Below are 19,293 nucleotides of genomic sequence, written 5' to 3'. Positions count from 1 at the left end.
GCTCACGCGAGTAGCCTATTCGTATATATCAAAACAAAACAAAGAAGCTGGGACACAGTGAGCAAACATAAATTAAAAACTTATAGGCAGCTTACAGACAACATTCAATATCAAATAGCATAAAGAAGCAGGCCATGATCGCTTCACAAAGTCTCAAAACAAAGAATTAAGGAATCTTCGGATAGAGGTATTCCTGGAATTATGAGATGTAGAATACAAAAGATTAACATACAGAACTCTTCAAGACATCAGCAAAGAGATTAGGCAAAATGCAGAACAAGGCAAGGAACACACAGATAAAGGAGTCAAGGAAATTAAGATTATTCAAGAACATAATGAAAAATTTAATAGGCTGCAACAATCCACAGAAAGACAACAATCAGAAATTCAGAAGATTAACAATAAAATTATATAATTAGACAACTCAGTAGAAAGTCAGCAAGCAGAATTGAGGAAATGAAAGTAAGAACTAGCGAGATTGAAGATAAAACACTTGGCAACAATATATCTGAAGAAAAATCAGAGAAAAGAATTAAAAAAAATGAAGAAACCCTAAGGATCACGTGGGGCTCTATCAAGAGAAATAACCTATGAGTGACTGGAGTACCAGAACAGGGAGGGATAACAGAAAATACAGAGAGAATTGTTGAAGATTTCTTAGCAGAAAACTTCCCTGACATCGTGAAAGATGAGAAGATATCTATCCAAGATGCACATCGAACCCCATACAGGGTAGATCCCAAAAGAAAGTCATCAGGACATATTATAATCAAATGTGCCAAAACCAAAGATAAGGAGAGAATTTAAGAGCAACTAGGGATAAACAAAAAGTCACCTACAAAGGAGAGACAGTAAGAATAAGCTCAGACTACTCAGCAGAAGCCAAGCAGGCAAGAAGGCAATGGGGTGACATATATAAAGCACTGAAGGAGAAAAATTGCCAGCCAAGAATCATATATCAAGAAACACTGTCTCTCAAATATGAAGGCGAAATCAGGACATTTCCAGATAAACAGAAGATTAGGGAATTTACAAAAACTAAACCAAAACTATAAGAAGTATTAAACAAAATTCTCTGGTTAGAAAATCAATAATATCACATATCAACCCAACATTAGAACACGGGATAGAGCATCCAGATATCAACCCAGATAGGGAAATCACAAAAATCAATCAAGATAAACGCTCAAAACAGGGAAAGAGTGATGTCATTATGAAAAGATGACAATATTAAATCAATGAGGAGGGACTAAATAGTCATAGATCTTTCACACGGAGAGGAAATCAAGGCAATATAGGGAGATAAAAGGTACACTGAAACTCAGAAAAATAGGGGTAAATATTAAGGTAATAACAAAGGAGACTAACAATCCTACATATAAAAAAAAAATACAAGGAAAACATAAAGACTCAGCAAGAAACAAAATCAACAACAATGAAAAAGAGGAACACGCAATTTACAAAGAAAAACTACTCAGCACAAAAAATTAAGTGGAAAAATAAACTGTCAACAACACCCAAAAAAAGACATCAAAATGACAGCATTAAACTAGTACCTATCTATAAAAGCGCGCTAAATGTAACTGGACTAAATGTACCAATAAAGAGACAGAGAGTGGCAGAATGGATAAAAAACCACAATCCATCTATATGCTGCCTAGAAGAGACACACCTTAAAGACACAAACTAAAACTCAAAGTATGGGAAAAAAATATACCAAGCAAACAACAATCAAAAAAGAGCAGGACTGGCAATACTAGTCAATACTAATTTCTGACAAAACAAACTTTAAAGTTAAATCTACCACAAAGGATAAGGAAGGGTACTATGTAATGATTAAAGGGACAATATACCAGGAGGATACAACCCTATTAAATATTTATGCACCCAACACCAGGGCTTCGAGATACATAAAACAAACTCTAACAGCACTGAAAAGTAAGATAGACAGCTCCACAATAATAGTAGGAGACTTCAACACACCACTTTCAATGAATGACGTAACATCCAGAAAGAAGCTCAATAAAGACATAGAAGAATTAAATGCCACAATCAACCAACTTGATCTCACAGACATACACAGAACACTCCACCCAATAGCAGCCAAGTATATTTTCTTTTCCAGTGCACATGGAACATTCTCTAGAATAGACCACATATTAGGCCATAAAGCAAGCCTTAACAGAATCCAAAACATCAAAATATTACAAAGCATCTTCTCTGACCATAAAGCCATAAAACTAGAAGTCAGTAACAGAAAAAACAGGGAAAAGAAATCAAACACAAGGAAACTGAACATTTTGCTCAAAATGACTGGATTATAGAAGAAATTAAAGATGGAATAAAGAAATTCATAAAATCCAATGAGAATGAAAACACCTCCTATCAGAACCTTTGGGACAAAGCAAAAGCAGTGCTCAGAGGTCAATTTATAGCAATAAATGCACACATACAAAAAGAAGAAAGGCCAAAATCAAAGAATTATCCCTACAACTTGAAGAGTAGAAAGAGAGCAAAAAAAGAAATCCTCAAGCACCAGAAGAAAGGAAATAATTAAAATTGGAGCAGAATTAAATGAAATAGAGAACAGAAAAACAATTGAAAGCATTAACAAGACCAAAAGCTGGTCCTTTGAAAAGATTAACAAAATCGATAAACCACTGGCCAGACTGACAAAAGAAAAACAGGAGATGAAGCAAATAACACGAATAAGAAATGAGATGGGCGGTATCACAACAGACCCAACTGAAATTAAAAGAATCAGAATACTATGAAAAACTGTACTCTAACAAATTTGAAAACCTAGAGGAAATGAACAAATTTCTAGAAACATACTACCTACCTAAACTAACACAGAGGTAGAACAACGAAATAAACCTATAACAAAAGAAGAGATTGAAAAGGTAATTAAAAAACTCCCAACAAAAAAAAAGCCCTGGCCCGGACAGCTTCACTGGAACTCTACCAAACTTTCAAAGAGTTAACACCACTATTACTAATGGTATTTCAGCTCATAGAAGGATGGGATACTCCCCAACTCATTCTATGAAGCCAGCATAACCCTGATACCAAAACCAGGTGAAGACACCACAAAAAAAAGAAAATTACAGACCAATATCCCTCATGAACTTAGACCCAAAAATCCTCAAAAAATTATAGCCAATAGAATTCAACAACATATCAAAAAAATAATTCACCTCAACCAAGTGGGATTCATACCGGTTATACAGGGATGCTTCAACATTAGAAAAACAATCAATTTAATCCATCACATAAATAAAAGACAAGAACCACATGATCTTATCAATTGATCCAGAAAAGGCATCTGACACAGCCCAACACCCATTCATGATAAAAACTCTCAGCAAAATAAGAATAGAAGGAAAATTCCTCAATATTAAAAAGGGCACTTATACAAAGCCAACAGCCAACAGCATCCTAAATGGAGAAAGACTGAAAGCATTCCCCCTTGAGAACGGGAACCAGACAAGGATGCCCTTTACCACCACTCTTATTCAACATTGTGCTGGAGGTCCTAGCCACAGCTATTAGGCTAGATAAAGAAATAAAGGGCATCCAAATTGGCAAAGAAAAAGTAACGGTATCTCTTATTTGCAGATGACATGATCTTATTATACACAGAAAAATCTAAAGAATCCTCAAGAAAAGTAATAGAACAGCTTAGCAGAATATCAGGATACAAGATAAACATACACAAACCAGTTGGATTCCTCTACGCCAACAAAGAGAGTGTTGAAGAGGAAATCACCAAATCAATACCATTTACAATAGCCCCTAAGAAGTAATAAAATACTTAGGAATAAACCTATCCAGAGACATAAAAGACCTATACAAAGAAAACTATAAGATCCAGTTTTTTCATATAAGTGGAAAAACATATTTTGCTTTTGGATAGGAAGACTCAACACTGTAAAAATGTCTATTCTACCAAAAACGATCTATAGATATAATGCAATCCCGATCCAAATTCCAGTGACTTTTTTTAATGAGTTGGAGAAACAAATCATCAACTTCACATGGAAAGGAAAGAGGCCCCGGATAAGTAAAGCATTACAGAAAAAGAAGAACAAAGTGGGAGGTCTCACACTACCTGATTTTAGAATATATTATACCACCACCGTAGTCAAGACAGCCTGGTACTGGTGTAACAACATAGACCAATGGAACAGAATTGAGAATCCAGACATAAATCCACCTACACATGAGTAGCTGATATTTGACAAAGGCCCAAAGTCTGTTAAAAGGGGAAAAGACAGTCTCTTTAACAAACAGTGCTGGCATAACTGGACATCCATCTGCAAAAAAATGAAACAAGACCCATACCTCACACCATGTACAAAAACTAACTCAAAATGGATCACAGACCTAAATATAAAATATAAAACGATAAAGATCATGCAAGAAAAAATACAGACAACACTAGGAGCCCTAATACATGGCATAAACAGTATACAAAACATTACTAACAATGTACAAACACCAGAAGAGAAATCAGATAACTGGGAGCTCCTAAAAGTCAAACACCTATGCTCATCCAAAGATTTCACCAAAAGAGTAAAAAGGTTACCTACAGATTGGGAAAAAGTTTTTAGCTATGACATTTCTGATCAGCATCTGATCTCTAAAATCTACATGATACTGCAAAAACTCAACAACCAAAAGACAAATAACCCAATTAAAAAATGGGCAAAGGATATGAACTGACACTTTACCAAAGAAGACATTCAGGCTGCTAACAGATACATGAGGAAATGTGATCGTTAGCTACTAGAGAAATTCAAATCAAAACTAAGATGAGATACCATATTATCCCAACAAGGCTGGCATAAATCCAAAAAACACAAAATAATTAATGTTGGGGAGGTTGTGGGGAGGCTGGAACACTTATACACTGCTGGTGGGAATGTAAAATAGTACAACCACTTTGGAAATCGATTTGGCGCTTCCTTAAAAAGCTAGAAATAGAACTACCATATGATCCAGCAATTCCACTCTTTCGGACATACCTAAAGAAATAGAAGCCTTCACAAACAGATATATGCACACCCATGTTCACTGAAGCACTGTTTATAAGAGCAAAAAGATGGAAGCAACCCAAGGTGCCCATCAATGGATGGATAAATCAATTATGGTATATTCACGATGTAATACTATGCAACAATTAAGAACAATGATGAATCTGTGAAACATTTCATAACATGGAGGAATCTGGAAGGCATTATGCTGAGTGAAATTAGTTGCAAAAGGACAAATATTGTATGAGACCACTATTATAAGAACTCAAGAAATAGTTTAAACAGAGAAGAAAATATTCGTTGATGGTTACAAGAGTGGGAGGGAAAGAGGGGGGAGTGGAGTATTCACTAACTACATAGTGGACAAGGACTATTTCAGGTGAAGGGAAAGACAACACACAATACAGCAGAGGTCAGCACAACTGGACTAAACCAAAAGCAACGTTTCCTGAATAAACTGAATGCTTTGAAGGCCAGAGTAGCAGGTGCAGAGCTTTGGGGACCATGGTTTAAGGTGACATCTAGGTCAATTGGCATAATAAAATCTATTAAGAAAACATTTTGCATCCCATTTTGGAGAGTGGCATCTGGGGTCTTAAACGTTAGCAAGCGGCCATCTAAGGAGCATCAATTGGTCTCAACCCACCTGGAGCAAAAGAGAATGAAGAACACCAAAGACACAAGGTAATTATGAGCCCAAAAGACAGAAAAGGGCCCATAAATCAGAGACCACATCGGCCTGAGACCAGAAGAACTAGATGGTGCCCGGCTACAACCAGTGACTGCCCTGACAGGGAACACAACAGAGAATCCCTGATGGAGCAGGAGAACAGTGGGATGCAGATCTCAAATTCTTGTAAAAAGACCAGGCTTAATGATCTGACTGAGACTGGAGGGACCCTGACTGTCATGGTCCCCAAACCCTTTGAAAGCCCAAGATCGGAACCATTCCTGAAGCTAACTCTACAGTCAGGGATTGGCTTAGACTTTAAGATAGAAAATGATACTTGTGAGGAGTGAGCTTCCTGGCTCAAGCAGACACTTGGGACTATGTGGGCAACTCCTGCCTGGTGGCGAGACGACAAGGAAGAGGGGGACAGGAGCTGGTTGAATGGACACAGGGAATACAGGGTGGAGAGGAGGAATGTGCTGTCTCTTTAAGAGGAGTGCAGCTAGGAGTACACAGCAAGGTGTGCATAATTTTTTGTAGGAGAGACTAACTTGATTTGTAAACTTTCACCTAAAGCACAATAATAAATTTTTAAGAAAAAGTGAACCCCAGAAATGAGAAAAAATGGCTGGCTTGTGAGTAACTCTGCAGCCCTGGTAGTGCATTGGTTAAAGAACCTGGCTGCTAATCAAAAAGGTCAGCAGTTGAAATCCATCAGCCGCTCCCTGGAAACTCTATGGGGCAGTTTTCCTCTGTCTTATAGGGTCACTATGAGTTGGAATCAACTTGATGGGAACAGTTTTTTTTAGTGAGTGTCAAGGACTGAATTATCTCCCCTAAAAACATGAGTCAACTTGGTTAGGCCAGGATGCTCAGTATTGTGTGGTTGTCCTCCATTTTGTGATTGTAATTTTATGTTAAAGAGGATTAGGGTGGGATTTTAACACCCTTATCCAGGTGACATTCCTGATCCAAAATAAAGGGAGTTTCCCTGGGGTGTGGCCTATACCACCTCTTATCTCACAAGAGATAGGAAAGGGAAGTGAGCAGAGAGGGGGACCCTCATACCACCAAGAAAGCAGTGCTGGGAGCAGAGCATGTCCTTTAAACCTGAGGTTCCTGCGCTGAGATGCTCCCAGACCAAGGGAAGACTGATCCATCACAAGGACCTTCCTCCAGAGCCGACAGAGAGAAAAGGCCCTGCCCTGGAGCCAGCGCCCTGAATTCGACTTCTAGCCTACTGGATTGTGAGAGAATAAACTTCTCTTTGTTAAAGCCATCCACTTGTGGTATTTCTGTTACAGCAGTACCAGATGACTAAGACAGTGAGTAACCATTTTTGAGCAGTATTTCTACTGATTGCAGATTGGGGGCTGGGATTGGCCTTGTAAAGTGATGAAGTATGTGATGTTCTATGCTTGAGTAACCTGCTCTGTTTCATATAATTTGAAGGAGAAAGGCTGCATTGCACTGATTTTAAACTGGCTTCCTTACATTCTACAGATAGAACTATTGACAGCCTACCTTTTATTGTTTCAAGGTCTTAGAAAGCCTACCTGGTAGCAGAACACATCTTTACCTTTTTTTTAAAGAAAAGCTATATAGGCAAATTTTTACTAATCAAGGCAACAAATGCTTGCCAGCACTCCTGAACCCCGTGTATCTACAACCCACGTGACACATACTGACATCATATCTGTGGGAAAAAACTTTCATTCCCTCCAGTTTTCCTTATAAACGATTTCATAGTAGCAACAGGGTTCTCTTCACACTTACTCCTGTAAGGAAAGGATCAACCACAAGAAGGCAATAGCTATAAACCACTGCCATCGCTATACAGTTGTCTAAAAAGCCCACATCCTGTTGGTATGCACACTTTGGAGGAAATACACCGAGGCATTGGGTTATCATTATTGCCAGGAAAAAAAGCAAAATGGTACAATGATCACAATTTACTGAAAAGGGGGAAAAAGTAGATCTTTGGCACTGTAAAACTGAATAACTTCTTGTTCCATCTTTTCAAATGAGGTAGTGCCTAAAACTACATCAATTCAAGATACATAAATGTTCACCCATAATTCCCAAGCAGTCCCCAAAACTGGTCAATCATCATTGTCCCCATTAATCATTATCAAGAGGAAATTCAAATAGCCTAGAACGTCTACTGCTAACTGAGGACATGACTGTTGCTGTTAGTTGCCATCAAATCGATTTGACTCATGCAACCCATGTGTGCAGAGAAGTGTTCCATAGGGTTTTCAAGGCTGTGGCCTTTCAAAGCAGATCACTGGAACTGTCTTCTGAAGTGCCTCTGGGTGAGTTCAAACTGCCAACCTTCTAGCTAGTAGTCAAGTTCTTAACTGTTTGTGCCACCCAGGGATTCTGAAGACATGATTAGGCAATTTTTTTTTTAATGAGTAACTTTAGGAAAAAAAAAAAAAGGTACACAAGATGGGGAGGGTAATTGTCCCACAGTTTATAGGCCAAGAAAGCAGAAAAGCAGTACTCTAGCGCAGCGAGAGATAGACTTCAATCCTTTTTTCAAACAAAACTCCACACAGAGGGTCAATATTTTTTTAAGTGTAGCTTCTATAGTTAAAGAGGGGGCAGGGGAGAGCGTGGAGACTCAGGAGCTCAGCTCCCAAGCCCTCTGAAGGGCCCTGAGCCCAGCCCAGTTTGTTCCAGTGTGGTCTAGGGAGCTGGACGTTCACTTTAACAGGCAGTTAACATTTCATTTCCTGTTGTAGTGCTGAGTGATCAGCTGCTCCAGGATGGGGCTCTTAGGTGTGTATGTCCACAGCAGCACAGGGAAGCTGGTCCTGGATTAGCCACAATTCCAGACCTGCCCAGGGCTTTTCAGCGTTGGGCCAGGGCTGCCTATTATCTTTCACACCTCATTTCCAATAGTCTAGCGGCTTCCTGAAAACTTCTAAAGCTTCCCAAAAGCATGTGGTTTCTGTGTTTTCAACTCACTCTCCCCACCACTTTGTACTTAGCTCTTACCTTCTATTATGCACCTGTGCACATTCTGTCTAATCAGCAGCACTTAACTGTAAGGTCTCTGAAGGCAGACGGTGAGCCCTATCGGTCTCTACCTCACCCACTCTAGCCTGTGAGGGTGCTCAGCCACAACCCCTGCCCAGTCTTCCAGGAATCGTATTAGATGACTGTGTACGTGTGGGAACATGCTGCCCTTTGGACGAACATTCACGCATGTCCCGTAACAGTTGGTGATCGGTGAAGAGCTATTTGTTTACAAAGGAATGCCTTAGGGGATTTTGTCTCTAATATTCTATCCAAATACCTCATCATTGGAAAATACAAATTCAGAGGCCTGCACCTCTGAAGATAGATAGGAAGGATATTGGCCAGAAAAATCGTTAGCCTTTTTTTGGTTGCAAATCCCTTTGAGAATATGATGAAAGCTACAGACTGTCTCTCAAAAAATGTAATATATACCATTCCAGAGGACCCACAATCCCCCTCAAATTTAACCATGACCCAGGATTTCAGGTTAAGAATCCCTATTCTAGAAGGTGCCCTTTATGAATGACATTCATTTTGTTGGTAATATGTTTTCAGTAACACCCCTGAGTGCTCTGCGAGGGGTTTCACCAGTTGTCCTCTCTATCTAAGCTCTTTCAATTCTTTTACCTCCTTTTTTCTTCTTACTTTGTCATTAACCTAATCCCAGGGTTTAGTACAAGTTCTCCCTCCTCTCCTGTTTCTCAGTGCACTTCAACTTCCCTAATCTCCCGGAACACTGTGTGAGATCTACAACCATAAACCTTACAAAGTGGCTTTACTGTTTTGTGCATATACAGCCTGTCTCCCAAAGGACTGCCAACTCCTAATGGACTAGGACTATACTAGGGCTGTTCTTGTTGTCGTCTTTGCACATGCTCTCAGTGCCTAATACTCTGCTCATCACAGAGGCTGAAAACATACTTGCCTAATGGCAGACATTACCGCTACTTCGTCCTTCCACCTTTGGGCATTTGGACTTAAACATGTTGACTTGTTTAAAATCTGGACATAGACACTGGAACAGCCACATGCAAAAGGAGAAAAGCATAATCTACAGCAGCAAGTCACCCCATATTTTTCTCCTTTTGGGTCCACTAAACCAAAAAAACCAAACCTGTTGCCCTTGAGTCAATTCCAACCCATAGCAACCCTACGGGACAGAGCAGAACTGCCCCATTGAGTTTCCAAGGAGCACCTGGTAGATTCAAACTGCTGACCTTTTGGTTAGCACCCCTAGTTCTTAACCACTACACCACCAGTCTTTCCATTCGGGTCCACTATTAAGTCTTTTTTGCAAACACAAAAAGTTTTACGAAGTAAAAGCATACACTGACCACAGACAGAAATTTTGCTGAGGTTGATAAAAACCCAAGTGTGTGGTGGAGGAATGGAGAGTTTTAAAGTTATTTTCTAATTAGCAGGATATCTGCTGTTACTAAGCAAAGAGAAAGTCCAACTCTCCTCTTGCCTTCCTGTAGCAGGGAGTAAAGGTTTAATGGCTTCTCGCAGTAAGAGACTGGCTCAGGGCCCACTTCACTATGCTTCTTTGTTTTCACCTGCCTTCCAGCACAGTACGTGGATCCTTCTTCTCCCAACCCGCACTTCATTTCGCTCACTGACTGTTTCCTGCTGTCCTCTTGCTCCTCTAGACTGCCCTGGAAGTAGTTACAGGTGATACCAGCTCCTCTACAGCACAGCACAGTGGTCTTGCCAGGGCGAATGGCAGATCAAGCATCGAAAGTAAGGGATGGATGGATACACTTGCACAGGTGACATTACATATGATTTGTCACTGTCAACAAATATCACACTCACAGTCTCTGTGCCCACAAAAAGGGGTAAGACCTTGCTCTGGATTTCAAGTAGCTTGAAATCTAGAGGAAGGGAGAGGTGGAAAAATAGAAAGATAAACAACATGACAAGGTAAGCGCACCATACTATAAATATTAACTGTACAGTACGAACAGTGCTGAAGTTAGAGTCTTACATTCCAGATTCTCTGGGGCAGTTCTGATTTCAAATATCCTGTCCCATCAACTCCTTCAGTACATTTGTACTCTCAGACCATGGGTCCCAATGTTTGACTTACAAAGTATGATCACCACAAACAGCTACTGATGAGGCAAGTTACCCAAGTCTATTAACTAAAATCATGATGGCAGGTTGTTTTAATCACACTAGCACCTTCCCACAGCCCTCAGCACAGCGCCTTACACTAAAGGCCCTCATGTAAATACGGGACTGAATACAGGAAATAGAGAATTTTGAGTTTTCCAAGGCTGAGAGATCTGACCAGAAGAAAGGCATGAAGCTGGAATATTTAGAAAAAGTCAGGATGGTGAGGTGCAAGACATACCTACCCCCAACAAGATCTTTTAAAGTTACTTAGGACTATGACAATATTTAGGGCTATGATACTCCTAGGAAGGAAACAAATCTATTTCTGTGACAAAAAAAAATTTTTTCCTAAGCAGAGAAAGGAATATCCCCCTGCTTGGCCTGTAGCATAAAAGCTGACTGCACAGTTGTCACTATACAACAATCACCTCTTTCCTCTTCTGCTGTTCCTTTACTCATGTATTCTATTCGTTTCTCTTCTCTGCCCTTGTTGCCAGTCCATTCCCTCTTCTGTGCTCTTGACAAGGGGGACCCAAACAAGAATCCCTGGGAAACTTAAAAAATATAGATTCTCAGGCCCAATCCCAAACTTTCTGAAACAGAAGTGTTTGGAAACCGCTATCTTATATCAATTAATAGCACTCAGAGGCTCCAAAGACTTTAGGGGATACCAAGTATTAACCTCATATTTCAGATACAGAAACTGAGGCTCAAAAGGTTTAAAGGCTTTTCTCATGGTCAAAGATGAATTGCCAAACTTCTCTTTTTTTTTTCCTTTTAGGAAACAAACCAATTATTTTTCACTCTTTCTAAATAAATAATATGTACATGCACATATAAAGCAAAATGTCTAGTACTGAATAGCTGTTTGTGATTGAGAAAAAAATGTTACAAACTGATTAACTAGCTTAATTGCGTACTTCACAATTCAATCATTTTGGAGTATATGTAAAAAGCCAGTCCATCTGTAAACTCTAAAGTCAGATACTCAAGAAAAATTTTTAAAAATCTGACCCAATCCCTACTCCATAAGCAGACTAGACAGCACTTAGCTTACTTTTAAAATACTTGCCTAAAATGTATCATATAAACAAATGCATGTTCGCTAAAAGTCTTCTAGAATTATATCAAAACGACACTGAAACCTATTTGCTGAGAAAAGCCTACAGAATTTAATTCCTGATTTGAACTACCTAGTTAACAGTGCAGAACATTGCTGAGTGAGGAGGATCTGAATACAGATGTGGTTGACATGAAGACCCAGAAAGAGTTCCCATCTCCTCTTCAGTAGGCCATGATCACACTTTAGATAGTCTTTTGACGGGCTGTTTGTAAATGAATCCACTTTACAATAGCTGTACGCTTTAAACTATTTATGACAAACTCCAACAGCATTACTGTTCTCTAACTAAAACACACTGATGGTTCAGAAAAGATTTCTTGCAAAATACATTAATAAATGTCACTGCATATTCTGTAAATACATTTAACATTGTTAGACCAGCCCATCAGTTACGGGCTGCCGTATTTCAGTACTTGTGTCAAATTTATTAGAAATTTTATAAGAAAACTTCTGATTGACTCAGCTGCCTTTATTAGCTGACTTTAAAAAGTGTCACAAAATGGAAGACAACACCTTACAATAAATATGTGGAGTTGATTTAGAAAAGTAAACTGTACAGTGGACAATATTACTATCAGAGTGATCACCAAAATGAAATGCCTTCCAGTACAAAAAAAGGGAAGACCTCTATACAAGCAGTTATCTCAACAATTCCAATTAAAGATTCATCTCTCACTTGTTGCTGGCAAAAATTAATGGGTAATGGCACTGTTTCCCAGCAGTGCAAAAATATCCTGAGAAATTACTCAGATTACAACAAAAGAAACAGAGCTTTTATCCTATGGTTCTGCACAAAACAAAGCTACTAGATATCATAAATAAGCTAAGTTTAAAAGCAGATAATCTTCACTGTGTTAAACACAGAATAACAGAAAAAAGGTGTCTATAACTTTTGAGTTAACTATGGCCAATAACGGAAACTCTGGTGGCGCAGTGGTTAAGAGCTAGGGCTGCTAACCAAAAGGTCCGCAGTTCAAATCCACCAGGTACTCCCTGAAAACCCTGTGGGACAGTTCTATTCTATCGAATAGGGTCGCTATGAGTCAGAATCGACTCGACAGCAAAAGGTTTGGTTTTTGGTTTCAATGGCCAATAATATACAAGGAGATAATCTGCAGTTCAAGTTTTCCTCTGTTTTCTCTCCCAGAAGTTACAATCTGAATTCTAAATTTTACACCAAAACATACAATTCCAATTTCCAAAAAGATCTTACTTGTAGAGGAATGCTATTCCAATATTTGGTGCAATCCTGATACAGAGCCCAACAGTCCTACAAAAAGTGAGCTTTTAAAAGTAAACCAAAAAAAAAAAAATCATTGATTTGTAAACTTTCACTTAAAGCACAATAAAAATTATTAAAAAATATATATATATCAGCGGTAGCCCAAAGGTCCTAGCTGTCCAGTTCTGCAATTCTTCAATGGGCTTGAGGGGTAAGCTAAAGGTAATAAGCACTTTACTTTCTATAATTCATTTTCTTGTTGGCATAGTCACTTCTACAGTAGCTCATATTCCTGACACTGGGAACTCACAGCATCTCTTTATTGAGCAAGCAAAGGAAATCAAGTGGACAATGGGGAACCACAGGATTTCCATCTTCACATCCCCGGTTAATGAGCTCATTCATTTAATGACTGTGTATTTCCAAGGTCCTTTGAATTCCCATACCCTCACCAGTTTTTTAGCTTAGGTACTATTTTTTAAAACTCTTTCCAGTTTCACTAGATAAACTTGTAAATGCCCTTAAGAACTGTGAACTCCTGGTAACCAAAGATTATATCTTATGATGCTTCTTGGAAAAAATCTCATCAACAAACCACAGACTTCCTAACATACTCCTTATCTTCCCCTACCCCTATCCCACAGAAGGAGAAATGGAAATTGTTATAAGGGAGTTAAAATTATCAAACAAACACACACACATAGACACAAACACAGGGTAAAGCCATACCAGAAATTAAAATACACAAAACAGTAAGCTAATGTTTCCTTTTACTGGAGAGGACAGTTTAGCAGGAGGGGTAAAATCGCTTAAATAACATAATCCACTTCCAATCTTAACAATCATATTTAAAGAAAGAGCACCAAATCTGGAGGCAGATGACCAGGTTCAAGAACATCTGGGCCAATCTCTTGGTTGTGGGATCTAGGTTAAGTCACATAATCTGAATCTCATCATAACTTTCATTTCACAAGTGGAAAAACTCCCAGGGTTGTTGAAAGGGGCCAATGAAAATCTTTGAGAAAGCGTCATAAACTATAGGGCACTATAACACTGCCTTTTTTAATCACACTCCACATTGTCTGGTTTAGGTATCAAGACACCACAGTGAGGATACACAGCCACAGACCAAAATAACTAGTTCATTAGAATCATTTCAAATGGCCTGAAACACACAGGTCTTGTGCAAAGACTGTGCAAGGCAGTCCTGGCAGCTTCTACAAGGAAATTATTACACCTGTGCTTCTGACGTGACAGGTAAACTCCTCGTCCAGATTAACCAGCTGCCCCTAGAGCTGATCCCTCTCAATCGCGTAGAAGTCATGATAGTGATTCAAAGGGCACCACTTCCGACTGTGAGTCAGTAAAAGGGCTTACCCCCCCCAGGGAATGCCAATGGTCAGCACAAGGCCCCACGCCGGGCACCAATCTCCGACGTGCGCGAGGGTCCGGTCCTCCCAGGCCCAAAAACCGATGGACCAAGCCAGGCTGGCGGTCAGAAGCTGCAGCGCCAATTTTACAGCCGGCCCGAAGCTGCGACCCACGGGGTCACCTCACCAAGCACCCTCGTGATATTGGGAGGGAGTGGGCCCAAATGAGCCCATCAGGCCTTCCTACCTCCCTGCTGAAATATCCTCTTGAAAGCGGCGTCTCCAGCTTTCACCCTTACCTGTCACTTTCCCCACGCCCGTCCCTGTCCCCCGGTTCCACTCCTTGGCCCCGTCCCCAGCGTCACCCCGCTTCCGGCTGCCCCCCACCCCGCAGCGCCCCGGGCCGGCCCTTCTCTCGCCGTTGGTTGCCCCCGAACCCCGGCGCCGCACCAGGAACGCAGCGGAGGGCAGTACCCGGGCGGAGGTCAGGGCCCGCCGTGGGGGTAACGCGGCCGGATGAGCCCGGGAGGAAGGCCTTGGAGGACGTGAGCCACTCACCAGCCACGGGTGCACTGCGCCGGTCCGTCAGTGGCACCGCCGCCGAAGCCGAGAGCGCGAGCTTGGGGGCGGTCGGACGTGTACACGCAGCGCGTGGGGGCGGGGTCTGTGGAGCCTGTGCTGCGTGGGGCGGGGCGTGGGAAGGATACGCCCCCTGAGGGGCCGTTTGCCAGGAACCGGACACGCAGCCCTGGTTTGGCTGTGGAAATAGGGATGCTTCAGAAAGAATGCTAACATTATTAATAAGAGCAAATGTTTATGAAGACGCCTCTGGGCTACGCGCTTTGCTTGCCCAATCTCATTTAATGCTATTAGATCCATCCAGTTATGCAAGAAATCGAGTCGTCAACCTTAAACACCATCCTCTTTTCCTTTTGCCAGTTCAATCCTTCAGTTCTATGCGGCCCTGCTGCAAACGTATTCCTCGACTCTGCACGCTTCTCTACATCTCCTCTGCCACCAGCCTTCTATCTGGTCTCCCAGCGTCGGCCTTGCCTCATTCTCCAAACAGCAACCAAGGTGATCTTTTAAAAGTCAAAATCAGAGCATTACTCCTCCCCTCTTGCTAAAACCCTTCCACAGTTCCCCATCGCTCTTAGGACAAAGGTCAAAATCCCAGCCATGGTCTACAGTTCTCCTCCCCCTGGCTAGACCATGCCACCACCTCTTCAGACTCACCTGACCTTCCCTCCACCTGCCCTTTCTGCTCCAGCCATACTGACTTCCACTTATTTCCTTAACCATCAGTCAGCATACAGATTAAAAGATGCAATATTCAGCTTTGGCAAACCTCCTACATGCTGTTCGTAGGAGTTATTGGAGATGGAGAGAACAATTTGACAAGATCTGTTAAAATTTAGAATGTGCACACTCTTTGACCCGCTTCTAGGCAGCTATCCTAGAGGAATACTTGCAAGAACTCCAAGAAAGTAACAAAGAAGGGTCATTACAAAACATAATAAGAGACTCCATTTTTATGAAAATTTTGGAACAACCTAAATGTCCATCAAAAAAGGATGAGAGAGTTGGCAGTGGTCATCCATTCAACAAATAAGTTGTGCCACAATTTAAAGAGGGGGGGCAGACCTCACGTAGTGAGGACATGGAAAACTCTTCAAACATAAAGTAGAAAAGAGGAAGGAAAAAAAAAGTCGTAGGAAAATACATTCAATAGATTCCACAGCACATAAATTAAACTAAAAAATTATTGAACACTAGTTAATGATGTGAATGATAAAGTTTTTAAGGGCAAAGAGTACTAGCGCCTGCAACTTACTTGGAAATGCATCAAAAGATTAGATGGTTGATAGATGGTTAGATGGAAAAAGATATCTGATAAAACAAATATAGCAAAATTTTAAAAATTAAAAAAATGTAAGTGGTAGGTATACAGGTGCTCGCTGCACAGCTCTTTCCACTTTTCTCTATACTGTACTTACAAGTTTTCAATAAATTTTTTTGGAAAATACACTCAGTATTGATATGGATTGAATTGTGTCCTCCCCAAAAGAAACATCTTCCACACTAACCCCTATACTTGAAACATGATCCTGTTTAGAAATAGAGGCTTTCTTTTGTTTTTAATGAGGTCATACCAGATCCCTTCTGAGTGGTGTCTTATAAAAAGCAGAGGGGACACAGAGATACACAGAAAGGGAAGACAGACACATTTACAATCAGCCAAGAAATGCCTGGGATTACCCACAAGGAAAGACCCTCCCCTAAATCCAATGTTCTGATTTAGGCTTCTAGCCTCCAAAACTGTGAGACAATAAATTTCTGTTCTTTAAAGCCACCCACTCGGGGCAGCACTAGCACAGTAAAACAGGTTGATCTCTCTCTCTCTCTTTTGAGTCTATGAAATTATTATATATTTCTACATGTTCATGTGTAGGTATATAAATACATCCAAAAACCCCAGAACGTTTACACACTAAAATGACAGAGAGGTCAAAGTCCACTTTTGCTTTACATATACCATTTAAATTTTTTAATGAGAATGCATAAATGCGTTATGTATTACTTGGCTATAAAAAAATAGATTTTAAGAAAAGGAAGTACATTCTGCACTTCCCTCTTTTCCCTACTCTGGCCACATAAAATTGAATTAAGCTGAATGGCAGTGATTGAAGGAGCAGTTGCTGTGAGAGTTCAAATGAGATAATGTGGGGCTTAGCTTATGCCTGCCACTCGCACAACCCCAGTCAAGGGCTCCCACTGTTATCATGAGTGTATGCCACTGAAGTCCTTTGTCAGATACAAAGTCACACAGAAAGTGCTGAATCATGATAGGGTGCACCAGCCAGTAGCTAATCTCTCCCCTCATGTCTCTGGGTTGTGGGTCGTGGGCTGCTTGGGGCCTTGTCTTAGTTACCTAGTGCTGCTACAACAGAAATACAAGTGGATGGCTTTAACAAACAAAAATTTATTTTCTCACAGTTAGGAGACTAGAAGTTCAAATTCAGGGTGCCGGCTCTAGGAGAACTTCCTTCTCTGTCAGCTCTGGGAGAAGTTCCCTGACTCTTTTCAGCTTTTACTCCTGGGCAATCTTCATGTGGCTTGGCATCTGTCTTCCTACATCTCTGCTTGTTCACTTGTTTAATCTCTTTTATATCTGAAAAGAGATTGACTCAAGACACACCCTACAATAATCTAGTTTTGTTAACATAACAAAGAACTCATCCGCAAATGGGATTATAATCAAAGTAGGGGTTAGGATTTACAACACATATTTTGGGGAACACAATTCAATCCATATCAGGCTTCAAAAGGCAAGACCTTTGCCCCAGCCTGTCAAGCTGCCAGCCCACTTCTGGAAAGTCTCTGGGCACCAGCACCACTGGCTGGCAGCCAAGGGTAAGCCACTTTTTGCCTGTCCTGATTTCTAAGCTTCAGGTTCAGCAAGGCCAGAAGGCACTGGGGTTGCTCTGGTCCTGACGCGGCCCTGGAATTTTACTCTTAATTAAACATGGGCATGTAACCTAGGCAATTAAACTGGGTCTCATGCTCAGAAGAACTTTAAGCTTGGTTTAATGCTTTGCTGTTGCCATCTTGAAATTCTCAATCATTTTTTAACAAGGGCATTTCATTTCCATTTAGCAGTGGGCCCCGCAAATTAGTTGCTGGTCCTGCTGGGGACCTTCTTGTTTGGATTTATTTCCTTAAAACAGAGGCCTGGGAACTTTGGATTTTGTGGTTTAACTCCATGCAGCTGAAGAAAAACTGTTACCAGAATAAGGTTCTTGCCTCTCTGGTCAAGAATGAGCAGGTAATGTTACAGGGCAAGGCTTCCCAGCCCAGGACTAAGCCCTGCCTAGGTTCTTACCTTCTTCTGAGCAAGAATGACCAGGAGAGCCTCAGAGGTTCCACATGAAAAAAGTTTATTAGGGACAGAAAGAAAGTAAAAGGCTCATGAAGGAGAGAGAAGGAGAGGGGTTTCCACCTACACTAGCCTCCAGTCTCTCACTGAACAAACGATTTCCTAGGACTTATAAAAGTTCTTAGGAGGGGAAAAGGCATTACTTTTATTCATTAAATGAGTGGAGATTTCCAGGAGAAGGGGAGGGATTATGAAAATCAAATGCGCACGCAGTTAGAATTCAAGATGGACTTCCTGACAGAGGTTGCTGGAACCAAGATGGAGGCTGTCACAAAGGCTGTTGGGATGTCGAACAGGACTTATTCTGGGATGTCGTGCATGCATGATGCCCCTGGATCTTGGTTCGAGCCCCAGCGAGTGGTCTTTGTTCGTGTTTGTCTTACGTGGAAGGTCATTCATAGCCCACGCCGATCTTTACCATGCATGCGCTGCACCTAGTGAGGCCTTGAAAAACAACTGAGGAGAATTATCAGTAATTTATAGCTGGTCAAGAACACAGGGGCTTGAAATGTAGCCCCTTATCTTGTCTAAGCACCTAGTTTGTTAATCACAAGTAGTTCTTGGGTGCCAGCAATAGAAGTTATCTGGTAGTCTGCACTTAGGTTTAGATTTAATTATAGCTGGTCGAGCACCACACAGGGCCTTGAAACGTACCCCTCATTTAATTCAGCCAGCCTGATCTCTTCCGTCTCTGTGAGGCACGTAGAGTTTTCCACAGGAGCAAAGCTTTATTGAAGAGGCTTGCAAGTAGAAGACAGGCGGGCCTAAGCAACCCATATCCCCATCTCAC

General features: G+C 40.9%; 1 protein-coding gene across 4 annotated transcripts in view; it reads right to left on the bottom strand.

Annotated features, from left to right (window-relative positions):
- The window catches only part of HMOX2 (heme oxygenase 2), a 43,252-nt gene extending 28,061 nt beyond the window's left edge, over positions 1-15,191 (bottom strand). For 2 of the 4 annotated variants that reach the window (XR_007519555.1, XM_049903020.1), the window contains exon 1: positions 15,125-15,191. The gene's annotated coding sequence lies outside the window, so the exon portion shown is untranslated. Of the gene's footprint in view, positions 1-15,040; positions 15,066-15,124 lie in introns of those variants that run through there. The other 2 variants (XM_049903019.1, XM_049903018.1) reach the window with 2 other exon arrangements.
- Between the last annotated feature and the right edge of the window lie 4,102 nt (positions 15,192-19,293).

This window comes from Elephas maximus, chromosome 12 (assembly GCF_024166365.1).
Source record: "Elephas maximus indicus isolate mEleMax1 chromosome 12, mEleMax1 primary haplotype, whole genome shotgun sequence".
NCBI lineage: Eukaryota > Metazoa > Chordata > Mammalia > Proboscidea > Elephantidae > Elephas > Elephas maximus.
The sequence above is the reverse complement of the archived record's forward strand: the minus strand, read 5'-3'. Positions and strand labels throughout refer to the sequence as shown.